The sequence below is a fragment of the Apteryx rowi genome, unplaced genomic scaffold, assembly GCF_003343035.1.
Source record: "Apteryx rowi isolate R43461 unplaced genomic scaffold, aptRow1 scaffold_308, whole genome shotgun sequence".
Lineage (NCBI taxonomy): Eukaryota > Metazoa > Chordata > Aves > Apterygiformes > Apterygidae > Apteryx > Apteryx rowi.
In genome coordinates this window covers 781,875-799,183 of record NW_020449508.1, presented here as the reverse complement: position 1 = coordinate 799,183, position 17,309 = coordinate 781,875, and the positions used below count along the sequence as shown (strand labels likewise).

The following is a 17,309-nucleotide window of genomic DNA, read 5'->3' as shown; positions in this document are numbered from 1 at the left end:
AAATCTCGCGAGAATCTCCCCCGGCCTTTCCGAGACGCGTCGGACAGTTACTATGGTAACAAGGGGCGGGGCGGGGAGGAGACGCTAGAGGGGCACGTGACGGAGCGGGGCGGGGTCAGGCAGTGCCGTTTTCCGCGTGCGTCATGGCGTCGCCGCGGGAGCGCCTGGYAGCTTGCCTTCTTTCCCGGCAGCCCTTGCGGGGCGGAGTGTGGGCCTGTGGCTGTCGGTCGTGGCGGGTGGCCGCCGCCGTGACGTGTAGTAGCGTGAGAGGACGTGTGATGACGTGTCTTGGTGCTGGCACGGGGGCCGGGGAGCGTTGCCCCGCTCCCTGTGCCGCTTGGGAGCTGCGTGGCCTGGCTGCTGTGGGCAGGTGCCAGACTGGGCCTGTGTGGCCTGGCCCGCTGCTGAGGAGTCCCTCTGGTGCCAGAGGCTGTTGCTCTGGGCYGCTAAGAGCAAAGTCGCCCACTGGTTGGGGAGGCAGTGGAGTGCTCGTAATTTGGACTTCCCCCCTCAAAATCCAGGTTTTGTAATCAAATGTGTTGCAGGATTGCTTCTTGCCAGGTTAGGGTGCAGCTGGTTAGTTTGATTGCTTCTAAATGGTCACACTGCAAGGTCACGGCACTCTCTACCCATGTTGTCGTGATCCCAGGACCTTCTCATTGCACTCGCATGTACTAAATTTACATGGTGACAACTTTAAAACCATAGCTCCTAGCCTATGGCTCACAGTCTGCCTGCCGCTGACTAGTTTGCTGACAGGAACTGGCAAATGGCATGATCTTGCCTTTGCTTGCTGTTTCCAGCTGTTAAATCCCATTAAAGGAGAACAAAAAAATACTTTCCTATTGCATTTTACATGAATAATTGCTGCAGTTGCCACTGCTGTTACAGGATTACAAATGGGATAGAGAATGGTGGTGGAAAGGGGCAGTAGCGAATGAACAGACAGATAAACTGCTCATTAAGAGAACAATGCGTGCCCATCTATTGAAGACCCTTTCAGCACCAGATAACACATAGAAGAAACTTCTTGCCAGCCTTCACAGGGACATCTATGAGGCTCTCTAGGTAGGCTTGGCAATGGTTTGTTACATAGTACATCCTTGCCCCATACAGTTTTCTTATTGGTATTTTGYACATCAGCGAGTCACTAACCCCAGATTCCTACTTTCACTTATCTGTTTTTTTATGTGGCTCTTCTTTCTTTTTATTTCCTTTTACATTCATCCAGTGTCTTTACAGTGAGAGATGTTCCAAAGATTTATGGTAGATCAATATAATGAGTTCTTGGAATGCCAGTATGGTGGAACTGGAGCTGTACCAGAGATGACACCATTTACAAGAAGCAGCAGYTAAGAAGTAGAAGAGACATATTTCAGTGAAAGGAAGCCTTAGGGATGCAGACAAGATTAAAATAGGGTAAGTGACCTTCAGAGAGGACACACAGATAAGAAAGGACTAAGGAGAAATAAAGGATTAGATGCCCATTAGAGAGATCTCCTGCATATCAACACAGCAATTCAAAATATTATGCGTATTCAAAATATTGCAGTCTTCAGGCAAAAACAATGGTGCTATTATAGGTATATTGGAAGGCTTTGACCTGCTGCTGTAGGCACTGGAATATTTTTACACAAGTCTTATAATGGGATTAAGCTTAAAACTACTTTCAAAGTAGTTGAGGGAGTCTCCACTTTTGACGCAGAGTAGTACTCTGTTTCCTGCCCATTGATCTATGAAGTTCAGAGAGCAGGGTTTTGGAAGACCAAAGTGGAAAAAATTGCATACTCTAAGCAGGAGTAAAGCATTCAACATAAAGTAGAGGAAGCAGATGTCAAAGTAAGAATAAATCTGTAAATATTCTAGAAGTAGTTTTAAAGCAGGGGAAAAGAAGATGAAAACTGTGTGTTATTATGGATAGCGACAAGACTTTTGGCCGAGAACTGAGGGTCTGAATTAAGAAGAGCGATAGCAGAACCACAGACATGGAACAAAGAGGACTTTTAAAACATTATGAATGCCTTTGAAGCATTCCTTAGTGGTGGTGTAGCCATCTGTTGATTGACATATTGAAGACAGCTGGCAAGAGGGGGGATCAGAGAACTGAGTTGACAAGAGTTGTAGAGTTGGATATCGTCTGCATAGAGATGATGCCCTTTGTTGAAGCTGGCAATGAGATCTCCAAAAAGAAAAAGAAAAAAAAGATGTTAAAAAAAGTATCTGAAAAATATACACAGAGTAACAGTCTTCTCTTGTGTATGCTAATGTAAATTCAAAGCAATTCTAATTCTGACTTTATTAGAATTTGTCATGATCAGCATTGGTATGAGAGAGGAATCAATTCCACATGTCTTCTGTTAAACAGAAAGTGCTTTGGGAGTGAACAGAAGAGTGATCATTACCATCAAGTAGTACAGATACTTGCAATTGACAGGGATATTTGGGAAGGAACAGAAAGTGATCAGCAGCAGCATCAAGTAATACAGATACTTGCAGTTGACAGGAATATTCTGAATGTGCCTCTGGATGGATCAGGTCTCTTCAACAGTATATCTTCCACTAGGGAGGTGTCTTTGTAGAGATATATAAAGCCAAACTTGGCCAAAAGGAGAAAAATACTTAAAATTGAACCTGTTTGTTCAGATCTTCCATTGGTAATTGATACTTGAAACTCCTTTTTGAATAATAAATAATAATAATAATATATAAAAATACTGAGTGTGCAGTATCCAGTCAATGTCTGAAAGTTAAAGTGATGGAATCATATTCAGGATTGTTGAAAAAGATGCAGAATACACTTCAAATAAGGCAAGAATCTGCTTAAGTGCAGGAGAGTGGTGTATTAGTATAGTTTGTACCAATTAATAAGCAATAGGAGTGCTTGGGCCTAGCTACACTGTACAATGGAGTTAGTACACCTTAACTGGTATGTCCATGTAATGTAGTATCTCCCTCCATGTAGTGTATGGAGGTACTAGCTCAGATGCAGAAAGCAAGAAGCAACAGCTTCCAGCTCCTGTGGGCTCTGCTGTGTGTAGCTCATTTCAGACCATAAGTTGCCTTCTTTTTCCAGTCTTGATGCACAAACTGATTTTAGCAGTGCCGCTAATAGACATTAAGGGCTGAATATCAAAATCCTTCTTTACCCTTGTTTGTCACTTTTACAGTGACACAAGGGAACTGCGTTCATTGAAAATATTCCCATTGTCTGTCAGCATTTCGGGTACATGGGATGGGCTTCTTCCCACACAACCTTGCATATGCAAAGCATAGACATCTGCATATGAGTTGTCTCTTTGTATTTGGTGGAAGTAAAGAGACATTTCTAAAGCCTTATTAATTTTATCCTAAGATAAACATCTAACCTAGGTCAGATGAATCATGATGTGAAAGTGCTCATTTTTCTCCACTAATTAACAGGAATCTGGAATCTGGATTATTATCTGAAGCGTACATGACCACATTAAAGAAATCTAAAGATAGATAGAATAAATGTGTTTGCAGTAGTAAGTTTACCTGGTTGCACTGGGCTTTGTTAGGTGTACTTTTATTCTATCTAGAAAGTAGAGTTGTCATCATTCCACAGAGCATGTAAGAGTGAGGTGAAATACATACTCTAGATCAAAATGCAATTCACTCTGCAGAATCTTTATGAGACCTTATTCTAGAGCTTTTCATATGCATGCTATATGGGGAAGAGAACTGCAGTACCTCCTTAGGATGTTGCTTTAAAAAGAATATTGAATTTCAATCAGGCTTCTTATAGTGCTTCTGCTGACAGAGTTCACATTTTTCAAATTTAGGCATCTGAAGTTGGGTTCCAACCTATATATAAGCACTAAAATAACTGTGTCCTGATTTCCTAAGGTGTTGACTTATTTGGAAGGGAGTGTGCCGCGTATCTCTGACAAGCAGGTCATTTTTATTTAAATCGTCATAATTGAAAATTTTGGCCATAGGTGCTTATTAAGGTTGTGCTGTCAAGGTGATGCTCCTTGTAAAACCTGCTCATGTTGTGCAGTCAGAGACTTCGGAAGAGTATAAATGTTGCCTTCCACTGAGTAAAAGACAAAATCTAGCATACTGCCATTCAGACCTAAGTTGCTAGTTCTGGTACCATTTTTGTTGAGAATGGAGAGGATTTGGGGGCTTTATGCAGCCTCCCTTAGACTGAAGGGAAAGGCTAAGAAAATGTTAATAACTGGGAATCCCTTAAGCTACCCACCCATACCAGCTAACCTTGCCACTTCATCCTTTCTTGCAGCTGCTGACCAAAAATAGAGCTAGGATGGTGAGCTACAGATCATATGGCCTCCAGAAGTAGCATCATATGCAGACAAAAAATGTCAGCAATGCTGACTTGATGTACATGTTCTGCAGCCAGCTAAGCTCTGAGAAAAGCATGATATTGAGATTCAAGGCTTAAATTTGGTCTTTCTTCTTCCACTTCAAGGTGGAATACTGCAGAAATGCAGGGTCTGGTTAATTGCTTGCTGATCAGCAACTCCTTAAGCGCAAGTCAGAGGTATAACTGCAAACTGCTTTGTAACTTGTCAGTTTGTATCATGAGTACAGACATTACTTAAACATTTTTATATTTGCAAACACATTTTATTTCCTCTTTATAACATTGTGTAGTCACAATAAGGCCTTATCACTGCCTATCTCTTTACATGAGTAACTGATTGCATGTGGGAATATTTACATTTCTGCAGGGAAAAAGAAAGAGACAGTTTAAAATGTAAATACTGTAAGAGCAGGTGCACTATAAGCCAAGGAAGAAAATTGGTTCAGCAGTTGTTTGCTGTCATGGCTTTAGATTAATTCCACTGTATATCACTCTGTAGGGCTAGTAGTGAGTATTCCTTGTGCATTTTACTGAATCAGTGTTATGTTTTCCTCAGGGGCCTTGACTTGGACAATGTTTACAGCAGTCCAGTTGTGAAGATGGGTTCCTCATTAAGTCACCCCGATCTTCTAATCCTGGGTTTGCATATTTCTAATGCTGTACTTTATCTGATGGTTTTATCCAACATTGTATGCAGGTTACATGGAGTTTATGGAAAACTGCTTGAAATGCAGTCTCTAGGGTGGTGTTGAACAAGGTGTGCACGAGGACGTTTATGGGGTGTGAGAATGGGAGTCTATTCATTCTCCATGTTGAGTGTTACTGAGCCCACTTCTCTTCTAACCTTGTCTTGGTGCAACCATTAGAGGTGAGAGGAGACTCTGAGCTATTGTATTCAGCAGCCGGCGATGTCTGCCAACTACTTATCTGCTACTGTACTGTAAACCATGTCAGGGTGCTTGGTCCTTGCATCTCCACCCCCTGGCTAGGAGCCAGCCCAAAGAACTGAGAACTGAACTTGTTTTGGGATAGAATATGCATTTCTTCATGTTTCATCAGAACAGTCTTCATCAGATTGTCAAGGGGGCAGTGTAAAATACATAATGCCTCTACTCATTTTCTACCTTGTCAGTTCTAAAGGAATGTATATCATGTGATGGGCAAGTACATTTTTATCACTTAGCACCCAGAACTGTTTCTGAAATAACGTTATGTTTCTGGGGCATGGTCTTTGAATACCTCTGTACATAAATACATTAAATGAAAACTGCAGTAAGGCATAGGATTACGCTGGCTATCGGTGTTCTAATTCACCTATTGAACTAAAGATAATTAATGTAGTTAATTGTTGGATTAGCACACAATGAAAAGCACTCAGCTAATAAATCACACTTTTTTATTACTAACTGTTAGGTAACTGTTTGCTTGAGTAGTATTTTACAACTTTTGTTAAATTCACCTTTTGCTCTTCAAAGCCAGTAGCAAAATTTCTAGTTTTCATAATGCTGTGGGATCAGACACTTATGCTCAGAGGGTTTTAATTCACCACTACATTACTCCAGATCCAAGATCTGATCTGTGCTTCAGCCACTATTTTCATCCAGCAAAACTAAAAGAGTAACTATTTCTAAATTTATGAGCTAATTAGTAGACTAATACAAACCACATTTATCATTTCCTTGATTTTAGAAGGGAGTTTACTTAATCCTTCTTCATTACAAAAGTCAGTTCAGATGTCCATAAAAGCTTACAGGGGAAAAAAAAAAAGTACTTGTTTTCATTTTCATTAGGGAAAAGTCAAAATTCCAAAAGATTCCGAGCAGACAGAGCCACATTCTTTTGCTCTCATTAAAGTCTTTTTAGTTACAGTAGTTAGAGGAGGAAAGCACTGTGCAGCTCTAGGCATATGTCTGCAAGGTTGCCAACACCAATAATTTTATTACAAGTTTCATAAGATTTAGTGCTTTTCTTATAAAGTTCCAGCTCTGGAGTCCCGTGATTATGAAATAATATTATCTGCTGTTAAATGTGTATGTTAAAAAGAGCCCTTGTGATTGCAAAGAAAATCTTGAAAATAATAAATTAATGACTCAAAAATTCTAATTATAAAAATTATAAGAGCCTCAGATTGTTATTTTAAAATCAAGATTATAGAAGCAATCTCAGATTTTGAAAAGTGTTTATTAATCTAAATATTGTGTCAGCACTGTGGCTYTTCAAGTATTTCTGTATAGGACCTACTGCTACGCTCTTGATATTCTTTTCCTACTCTAGGAGCTGAGTTTAAGACAAAAAAAGTTACATGTTTTTGTGATTTAAATGCATCAGAGTGCTGAGGCTTAGGGTTAAGAGTTGGTTGCATATTTCAGATATTGGAGCCAGACAGCAATTCAGTCTAATAATGGGCATGTCTACTATTTCCTGAAAATTTGCTGGTACATGACCCTTTATATGCATATATGTGACCCTATAACAAATTCTGTTATGTGGTGCCAAAAAATGGCATTAGCTTCAGCTGCTTTATTAAATTGCTACCCAAGCTGGCTTATATTCATAGTGAACAAGACAGGGTATATCAGCAACTAATGTGTGGTGTGCCAGCTAATATGGGAGCCTGTGCTCCCATCTACATTTGCTGGAGTTAGCATACACAGCACGAACAAAAGCTCTTTGAAGGCTGGGCCAGAGTATTTTGTATAYTGTTACAAAGTTGTTTGTCCGTCTTTCTGAAGAAGGCACTTGAGGCACACTAGCAAATGACTACCTTGAGCCAAGTTATTCCTTTTAAGAGCCTCACACTGCCCCCCCCCCTCCAGTCATCAGTGATGCAGAGTACTCTGCAGACAACAAGTCTGACTTTTAAGAAGCACTTGTCAAACAGACTGCAGCTGTGACTGACTATGCTGTTCCTAACTAAATCTTCTGTCCCAGAGACACAGAGAAATATTCCTTGTAATTAATGTAAATAAGATCTGGGTCATTAGAAGAATACTGGAATATTATGGAAATGAGAAAAGTGCGAGCAGAAAGAAGACAAAGCTTGTATAATGTGACACATGCTGCTGGGGAAAATAGTTTAGGCTAAAGAATATCATTTGAATGTATGGGGAGCATTCGCAGGGGCTAAATTCATCTGGGTGACACAAACTTTCCTGGGCTTGAGCTGGATTCCTGATCCAAGCTGCCATCCAGAGGAGCCTGTTGCTCTCCCTTGGTTGGGAAAGTTCCTGAGGGGCTTTGAGAGGGCTATAAATGTCAGGCTAAAATTGGTCTTTGGGGATACCCCACACGATAACATAAAAACAAATTGTGTTGTTACATATGTGTGCGTGTGTATACACATATACATACACATACATATACACACACACACACACACACACACACACAAAAGAATTGAATTAACACAAGACGTATTTTTATCTTAATGCTGACATTTCCTGACTATTAGGCCCTTCTCACACAACCTTACTGTCTTGACTGTGTGTTGAGCACTACTACAGGGGGAGGGTACTAAGAACTTTACTAGAGCAGTCCAGATTTGAATGCAGCTTTCAAAGAAAATTAAAACATTTTTCTAATTCCTTTTTGTACTATATTGTACAAGTACCTTTCACATGTGCATCTTATTTATACATTTTATATTCACACTGAAGTGTTAAAAAAAGCAATTCCCAATAAATGTCTACAAAAGTAAGCACATGCAGCAAAAGGCCTTGGTGTTCTGAACCTTGAAATGCAGCTAATAGGTTAGTCAGAAAATAGTATGCGCTTATTTCCCATCCTATTCAAGGCACAGTGCAGCATGTACTTAAATTACTTTGTAATCACATGCTTAAATCCTGATCTATAACAAGGATACTCCTTAAGTTCATTTTTGTGTTTCTGATTGTATAAAACACCCAGCACTTTCTTCCGTCAGATATGTATCTGGTATCTGTTCCCTTTAGCTTATAAAAGTTTGCATTTTAATGACTTCTATTCCTGCTAGTCCTGAAAAGGTAAGATAACTGGGAACAGTAATTAGATTCTGTTCTTTCATTCATGAGTGGAACTGTTAGTGGCTTTCATTGCAAAACCTTCCTTATACCATTACAGGATGCCATATAATGTTCGGTTCCTAAATTGATCTTGCAAAGTGAAGTTGGAAAAATGCAGTCCTTTTTTACCTGAGAGTTGACTGAAATGAATATATTTGTGTGTCTCTCTAGGTTCTGCTCTTGTCCCATTACTATGCTGGTGGAATCACAAGTTCTTCTTAACATTCGCCTTGTGCTACCAATGTTTCTTAATCCTGAAGAGTTAGTTCAGCATTAAGGGCCTCTACTTGTGTTTTCTAATATGGCCATTATCACTGGTGGTGATGAACATTTACACTGTTCTTGAGAGTGCTTATGTGCATGCTTTTTCCATGTGCCTCGCACCCCATTTTTACCCTGTGGTTCTGAAATTACACAAGCTGTTAAGGTAAATTCCATGTAAAGGGTACTTAAGGAAAATAAATGGCAGATGAGAATGCCCAGCGTCATGGCAGAGCTCTATGTTCATAGGAGGCTTGAGTGTGAGCACTGTCCCCGTGAGCTGCTAATGATACGGAGGGAGGAAAGATGTTCTCCCCCGAGTTGCGAAGGCTGCCTCACATCTGTCAGGTGTGGGGGGTTACTCTGAAGAGGAGGTTCATCATATGTTCCTTCTCTGGGTAGCGACTGTACAACAGGACTGTGTAAGGTGAGAAAATGAACATGGAGGCTTCCCGTTTTGCATAAGGTACAGTATAGTTGTTAATACAGACAACCTTGTACTTCATTTTAATGCCATGCCTTAACATTTAAGTTGCTTCATTAAAATTGTAATTAGATGCTAGTAATGCCTACAGTTAAGCATTCCTTGTGTTTTAAATAATCCAAATAAATACAAAATAAATAACATTAATTCACTATTTAAAAATAAAACAGGGTAATTCCATGCATCTCTAGGAATGAAAGGAACTGTTGATACATTTTTTAAAACAAAACCATATTTATCCAGCACCATTATCCTGTTGTTTGCCTGGAAACATTTTTGTCCAAGTCCAAGCATCCTACATCAGTAGGGTGGTGCCAGGCTGAAATTGTTCTAACCAATTGTTGTTTTGGGTTTGTATTTCAAAAGCAGCATGACAGTGTTTCAAAACRAGACCAACAGCTCTTTAGAAATAATGAGATACCTAATACTTTTACTTGACAAAAGTTTTGGGGATGTAAATAAAGCATTACAATAATTTAGGCTATCGAATTACTTGAAACATTTCAAAAGGATGTATTTCTTTTCCTAAAAGCATTTAAAGTATATATTATGCAGCTTCAGTAAGCCACTCTTGAACATTTTGGCTACATACTGGGAGAGATCTGTTTTTTCCCCAGTTCTGGTACTTGCTCATTTGAGCATTCTCAGGAAGATGCCTACTTTTTCCTTCAAGAGTGGCTGCTTTTCACATGTTCTAACCTACATAAATTCTTAATGTYTTACTATACTTTTTGCAGGGAAGATGTTATTGGTTAGGTAATAAGAAAAAGCCCCCGTTCTACTGTGTAATGTGCATTTTTGCACCTTATGAGAATATTGAATAGACTTCATTATTTTTTTCAATACAAGTCTGAATTCTACCATTTGATTACCTGAACCAAAAGCATTTCAATATGCCATCCATCACCCTGACCAGTGTAAAATGCTGAATATTCAGATTAAATTGGAACTTTTTTTCCTATGAATAAGGAATTTGATTCAATTCTATAATATACAGTGTCTCTGGGGAGAGGAAATTGAGCTGAAGGTCGCTGAAGGCAAGTGAGAAAATTGTATTATCCAAATACAAAATTCTTTTTCTTATCATCAGAACCTGAAATACAGCCATGGGGAATAAGGGGGTCAAGAGAGAATTCAATTAGAGATGAAAATGGAAAAGGTGCATTTTTCAACTTATCTTTCATTTTTCCAAACAAGTGGCAGCAGTGAGCTGTATGAGGACAATGAAATATTTGTCAAGCAGTTTAAACTTTTTAATACAAATCAGAGGGCATTCTCAATCAGTTATAAGGAGATCGTAAAAGTCCATATGAAAATAGAGAATCCAGTTCTTCATAGCCTTACCTGTTTCAGTTTTAGGTGGTTAATCAGTGGTGCAGGAGAGGTTATGATTATATAAAGCTAACAATTTATATGCATAAAATTGTCTTGTTAATAAAAATCTCAAAAGTTTTATAATCAGTTTCTCCTTTAAGACAGTTTGCAATAACAATTTCTGCAGCTTTCCCTCTCTAGCTTGTAATGTGAAATGAGTAATGTTAAAAATAATTGTAGAAGCATGTTGATGTTATGCCATAAAAATGAATGTTTTTATTTGTTTTAATGTAGATACCAAGAACTTGTAAGACAGACCTTTTCTACTGTGGCCACCTCAGAAATGTTAGCATTTACAAATACAGGCCCTGATTTGGCAGAGAGTTTCTGTGCTTGCTTAGTTCTAATTGTATTACTAATGCCATTCTTGTCAGTGTACCTGTGTGTGCAGGACAGGTTTCCTGTTGTTTTTTTTTTTTTACAGGAAAATAGATTTCCAAATGAGCATCCTGGAATGCTAATTTAGCAGCCTCCTAAACTTACCATGTAAATTACACACTGATCTTCAAATTCAGCTTTGGATAGCTCAGGATTTCTTATTCTGCATCTATACTTTTCCTTTTATTTGTATTTATTCATGAATCATTTGTTCTTTCCAATAAGAAATAACTGCGGTATTCACAGATACCTTTCTGTGTTTGGTAAATTGTCATTTTTAATAGTTCAGCATTTCATAATTGTTTATAGTCTGTCTAGTTAGGATAAGCAGTACCATATATAATCAAGCTTTCAAATATATTTTATTTCTAAGGAGTGCTGGATTCATATTTCAAATACCAGTTCTGAGTTTGGGTTGGATCTGATATCAGGTAGGCCTTAGTGAAACTTTGCTCATATTCTGCAAAGAGTAATTTGAAAGTGTTGTTGCAGTTCAAGCCAAATACAGTCATGTCTGTAATATAACCTGGAAAACAAATCTTTAGGCTTTATCTTAGTATAATAATCTGAATCTGAACATTGCCTTATTGATATATTTGTGATACTGTATCATTGTTAAAAGTGTGTTATATGGAATCTGAAATTATTCTTCCTGTCAAYAAAATAGTCTCTTCTTAAAAACCTGCAATTAGCGAATAGAACCTTCATTCTCTAGACAAAGGGGCTTTCATGCAAGTGTGGGATGTGCAGATGTGAAATTAGGTCTTTTGCCACTTCATGAGCAAATGCAGTCTGTATTATTAGGAAGGAGAAACAAAATGGTGTGGTGAGTCAGGAGATTTCTGAATGAGTAAAAGGCAAAGGAAAGGGAATGTTTGTAGAGATGAATAATTTTTCCAGAAATTCACAGGTCCTTTAGAACTTATGGACTGAGCCTTCCCCAAAGCAGCCTTTTCTTGTTCCATGCGACACAGATACCAGTTCTTGGATTTTTTTGTAAAAGAAAACTGTATTTCAACTTTGACTTATTTCATTTAAAGTATAATGTGTTGTGTTATAGACACTGAATTGAGCTGGAGTGAAATATTTCAGTGGAAATTTGCTCTGTATGCGTTTTTGAGGATGTTACTATGTACTTGTCTGTATATTTTGTGCCAAAATACCTTTGTAAACCTAATCCCTAACAGTTTTTTGACTTTCATTTGAAGTGAAAGAGCTCTTCTGTTCAGACTGGATTGCAAGATTGGGGTCTTTGTAAAATAAAACTCCTATTAGATGGATCAGGAGTGTCTGCATGTTACTTACATAGAGATTTGAATAAAACTTTTTTTTCAAAAAGTGACAAAGAGTTTTGTATTCCAGATCTAATGAAATAAAACTGACTTTAATTTTTCTTTCAGCCTATCACAGGAACAAGTATTTCATCCACAGTTGCTGAATTTTTCAAAGCAAAGGAAAAAGGACATTACATAGGTAAGATTATTCAGTCTGGTTCTATTTGAATCTACTGAACTTTCTTCTATTTAACAGAATATAAAATTAATGTTTTTGGAATCTGGGGACTTCAATAACCTAAGAAAATTAAAAAATAAAGGGAGTTTTACTGAACAGAAATGAAATAGGTTTTTAGAAGAAAATCAGCCTCTGGTAAAGGGAACAGAAGAAAAATGGTAAGGAGAAATTACATTGACAGAAACCTCAAACATTGTCGAAACAAGTAGGTCAAAAGAGTTGTTCAAAACAATATACCTTTGGAGTATATATTATCAAAAGCACCATTAATTCTTTAGGCAGAAAGACATCTGAGATCAAACAGATGCAAATTTATAGCTAACCACTAAACAACTGCTTGGGTGATGGGAACAAATAAAATATATACAGCGCAGAAAAATAAAACTAAGTGATTATTAAAATTAAAAGAAGTAATACCAAAATAATATCAAAATAAATGTAAAATAAAATAAATGTATTTCATGTTTCAAAGCAAACTAAGCCTCAGTGTTTGGAAGTAAAGTTTTATGGGGCAGCTCTTCTGTACAAATTTGGTCATTAAATCCTAAGACCTGGGAAAGGGAATTAAAAAAATGTAGACCACCTGCATTATAGGGAGGAACTTCAGTTTCTTGTCTAACTTTGTAAAGGAATGGGTGGACTGTGGACTGCTGGAAAATGCAACAGAAATGGTTGTGCGGTAAAGCAATAGTAGGGGATAGGTGGTGCAGGGGAGAGGCAAGCATCAAGTAGAACTACACATACCTTGCAAATGTGTCAAGATTTAACAGGAAACATCTTCTTCACTGCAGAGGTATCACTTAGGAACAGAGAGGCCAGAAGGTGTATGTAACAAACAAGAAAATGTGTTTTATGAAAGGCCTAAAGATTGTTTGTCCTGTGTGTCTCTTGAAGATGCTGAAGACCATCAGCTTGAAGGAGATCAAGGGGAGTTGAGGCCAGGTGCTAGCTTGCGCTTCCAAGACATAACCAACAGCACAGAAGGCCAGAGGTAAACAATCGAAAGGCACACAGGTATGTTAGCTTAATGCAGGAAAATCGCTTTAATGGTAAAACGCTGCTTGAAAGTGCAGCCTAATTACTGTTCTGTAGTAAAGGAAAGGAAATGTGTCATCTAGGTAAGAAACTGAGCTACTTAACTGACTATTTTTGGGAAGACTTTTAAAATATCAAAACCCATTTCCATGCAGTGTTAGGATTGTGAAATCAAGTATTCGGAAGTCAGGAGTTCCTGATAGGTGAGGTAGTAAGCTCAGCCCTATAGTATTTCATGGTGGAGAAAATGTTACACAGGTGGAGCAGGAGACAATGTGCTTTGCTAGAGCATGCTGTCCATGTGGAATTGCTTGTGTTTGAGGACTTGGGCTGGCACATTAGAGCCAAATTGCAACTAGGCTAGTAAGCTGGTAAAGGGACAGTGCACTTTTTACCACTGTGCATCATGAATGGCTGCCCAGGGGATGAACCAGGCTCTGTAGAGGTGCTCCCACTCCCGTTTTCTTCCTGTGTGGCTGTGCTGCCCCTAGAGCAGTAGGGGGAATGGGGAAAAAAGCACCAGAAAAGAGTCACTGTGCCTTATATGGCCCCCTGCTGGACTCATGGCAAATGAGCATCAAATCTTTAACATTATGGGACTACTTTCTAATGCCTTTTTAAAATTTGCTGCCATTTTGCCAAGATATTTATAAAAGTCCATGAAGAGTGGAAGAGTTCTTTCTGGAGATGGAAACCTGGAGGGAATTTGTTTGAGCAGGTGACAAGTCTTTATGGCTGTGCCAGCAGAAGTAATACATATCTTTTTTTCCCTCTGAAGTTTTCAACTTTAGCAATTTACAAACACTAATGATTTTGTGGGCCACGGTATGCTGATCTAAGGATCCATTCCAACTGCCGTTGATGTTGCTGGAGGAGTCCTCTCTGACTTTAAGAGAGCACGAACCATAGCCAGCAGTGTGCAACTGTGTACACCTTAGGTACAAGGGAATTTCCTCCAACATGTCAACAACATGATTTCTGAACAGGCCATTGTGCAAATGTTGTCATGTATAACAGACCACTTGGTGAAAAAGGGCCTGCCCAATGAACTCAGATGTAAAACCTATTCTAGTAAGAAGAAATATCTCTGTTATCTCAATATATTTTGAATCAGAATCTAAGTGAGATGTCAAATACCTAGAGCTCTCAGAAAACTCAGCAAAACTTGATGTTGTGTCCAGCAGGATGCTGCCCTAGTAGGACAAACAGAGATGCGGATGTAGTAGAAGACAGTTTTATTCAGTAAAATGCAAGTGGAATAAAAGCAGGCGGAAACCACCAGAATTGTGTAACTATATTCCATGGAATATTTTCTTCCATTTAATAGGAGAAATTTGCAGAGTGGCAACCCCCTTCCCCAACGATTTCCTTCTCCATTTTTATAACTCTACAATAAACTAAGAGGGAAACAGCTTAACATAAATATGATTATGTTCTTATTATTTATAAGAATAAACCTGCTTTTTTTCTTTCAACTGCAGAGCCCCTTATTACAACAGTAAACAAGAAATGAGTGATCAATTTTAGACTGATAACCAGTGTAAATTTTCAGTGCGTAGAATAAGTTAATGTTGAGATTATTTGGTGAGAGCAGATTAGGAAAAGTAAACATTTGTGTTTGTTGAACTTTTCTAATGAAAAGTAAACTCACAAAGCTTTGTTTATTAGCTGTTTTGTTAGCAACAATTGGCCTAATGCTGTATGCATATATTGATAGTTAAATCCTGAACTTGTTTTCCTCCATGTATGCATATATTCCCCTTTACAAATGTGTTAATCACTTTACATACAGAAACAGACAGCTGACAAGCCCAGAGAGAGTCTGGATCCAGCTGAGCTTTTCTTGTTTTCTTCATTATCTACTGAATCGTGGATTTATTAAAATACTTCAGTCATTTATGTTTTAATAAGTATTTGGTAAAATTCTCCAGCCATTACTCAAGCAAGATTTGTCTGAGAGGTTGCTCTGCATACACTACAGAGGGCAAAGGATAGCTTGCAGTCTGGAAGGGTAAAGTACATGTAAAAGGATAAATGCAATTATATAATTGGTTTACATGAGTTTTAATAGGATTATGTGATTTTATTACAGAATATTTTTCCTTAGGAAAAAAAATCAGTAGACACAGAATTTTCTTATCTAATTATTTCTTTTGGTGCCTGGGTCTTACCCAGAGAAAAGAAAGATCCCCTTCCTTCTTCTTTGCCTCACAAGCAGATCAGAACCAAAAAGAACCTTTTGTTATACCATACCCTTTATTTACCACTATATATATATATATATATATTTATACAATTTTATAGATATATGTATATATTTTTATATATATTTATATATTACCAATGTAATTTCCAGAGACACAATTCAACTGAAAATCTATACAATGTGCTTGACGATAGACTTGCTGGTGTAACTGGAGGGGAGACTTCTGGTTGGAGAGAGTGAAAGGAAAAAATTAAGTACTGGGTGAAAACTCTGAGTTTTGAACTCCTGATGATATTGTACAGGATAGATAGGGCTTTTATAGCATCCTCTCAGGTCTCTCAGTACAGCCAGTCTGAAAAGCTAAAAAGCCTAAACTAAGTAGACCAAACCAATACAGGTGGGTCCACGGTCAAGTACAAAGGCTTACTGTGGAAAAGAGAAGCCTATTAAGCCTCTTGGAAGCTTTTTAATATAGTCTCTGGAGGCCATGCTGCCCACTGGCTTTGTCTGCTGAAGAAAGAACATGAAAATTATATTGCTTAGAGTATGTATGCAGGGATTCCTTAGTGGTAACTTTACACAGTTCATCAGCTAAAGCCTCACTTCCTACAGTCCCCAAAGGCTGCAAAAAAGTTAGCTGAATGGGCTTTTATATGCACAGGGCATAAAACACCCATCAGCTGGTATGCTGCTGATATCATCTTAAGTATTTTGCTAAAAATACATAACTGTGAATATTGAACTCCTTAGACAACTCCTCCAAGGATGAATGAGGAAGCTTCAAATTAATCTGTTCTAGATAAATAAGATAAAAAAGATATAAAGGATGTTACAGTGGTACCCATTCCTCTTTGTGCTGTAGAAACAAGACAGGATACTTCTAGCCATATTAAGAGAGTGAAACACTAATCCTTGTCTAGATACAAACCTTTCTGATGAATTTTATTTCAGAAGAGAATTTCTCATGCGCCTTGACTTCTTAATACAGGTAGAAACCTGTATTAACCTCACTTACAACCTTGACCTCAGCTGCAAGAGAACTCTTCTGAAATGTTTGTCTAAGTAAAGAAAGATATAAAGAATCTCTCATTATTGCTGCAGCTGAAGTGTCTCCAGAATCCTCCTGCTGTGTTCTGCTGGGGATTCTTCCTCACAGACCGATGTACAGGGAATGGTCCTTAACAGCACAAACATTAGAAGTCCCACAGAGGCAACAGCAGCTGTGCACTGGTTGATCCAAAGAAGGTTGCCTGTGAAGTATACATCTCTTGTCTGCCTACATCTTAGGAGCTGGTGTAACTGGTACATGCCTGGTCCTGTCTTTTGGGAAATGGTAACAATGTGAATCTGCAAAAAAAAGGAAAGGGAAAGGATTTTTGTGCTTCCTCTCCTCTTTGGCACCCACCCATGCCAAAGTGTGCATACTGTATCTCCCCTGCGGCAACTGCAATGACTGTAGGACATATTTGTAGTAATTAGTTATGTCCTCAGCATTACAAAATTCGTAAAAATTTACCAGGAATGTTAGACTTGCTATTTCTGCTTATGAAGTGAAGCTTGTAAGTTACATCATGAACAAACGGGAGAAGACATGCAAGTATATTTCTACCTGTAAATTAAGCAAAATGTGTGTAAATCCATGTTAACTATTCAGTGCAGGAAGAATCACCT

General features: G+C 38.3%; 1 long non-coding RNA gene across 1 annotated transcript; it reads left to right on the top strand.

The window, feature by feature from the left end:
• Positions 1-758: 758 nt before the first annotated feature.
• LOC112968243 lies at positions 759-17,216 on the top strand. Its single transcript, XR_003254317.1, has 4 exons — positions 759-1,419; positions 12,286-12,358; positions 13,292-13,411; positions 16,740-17,216. It is a non-coding gene; the product is annotated as an uncharacterized LOC112968243 (long non-coding RNA).
• Positions 17,217-17,309: the final 93 nt, after the last annotated feature.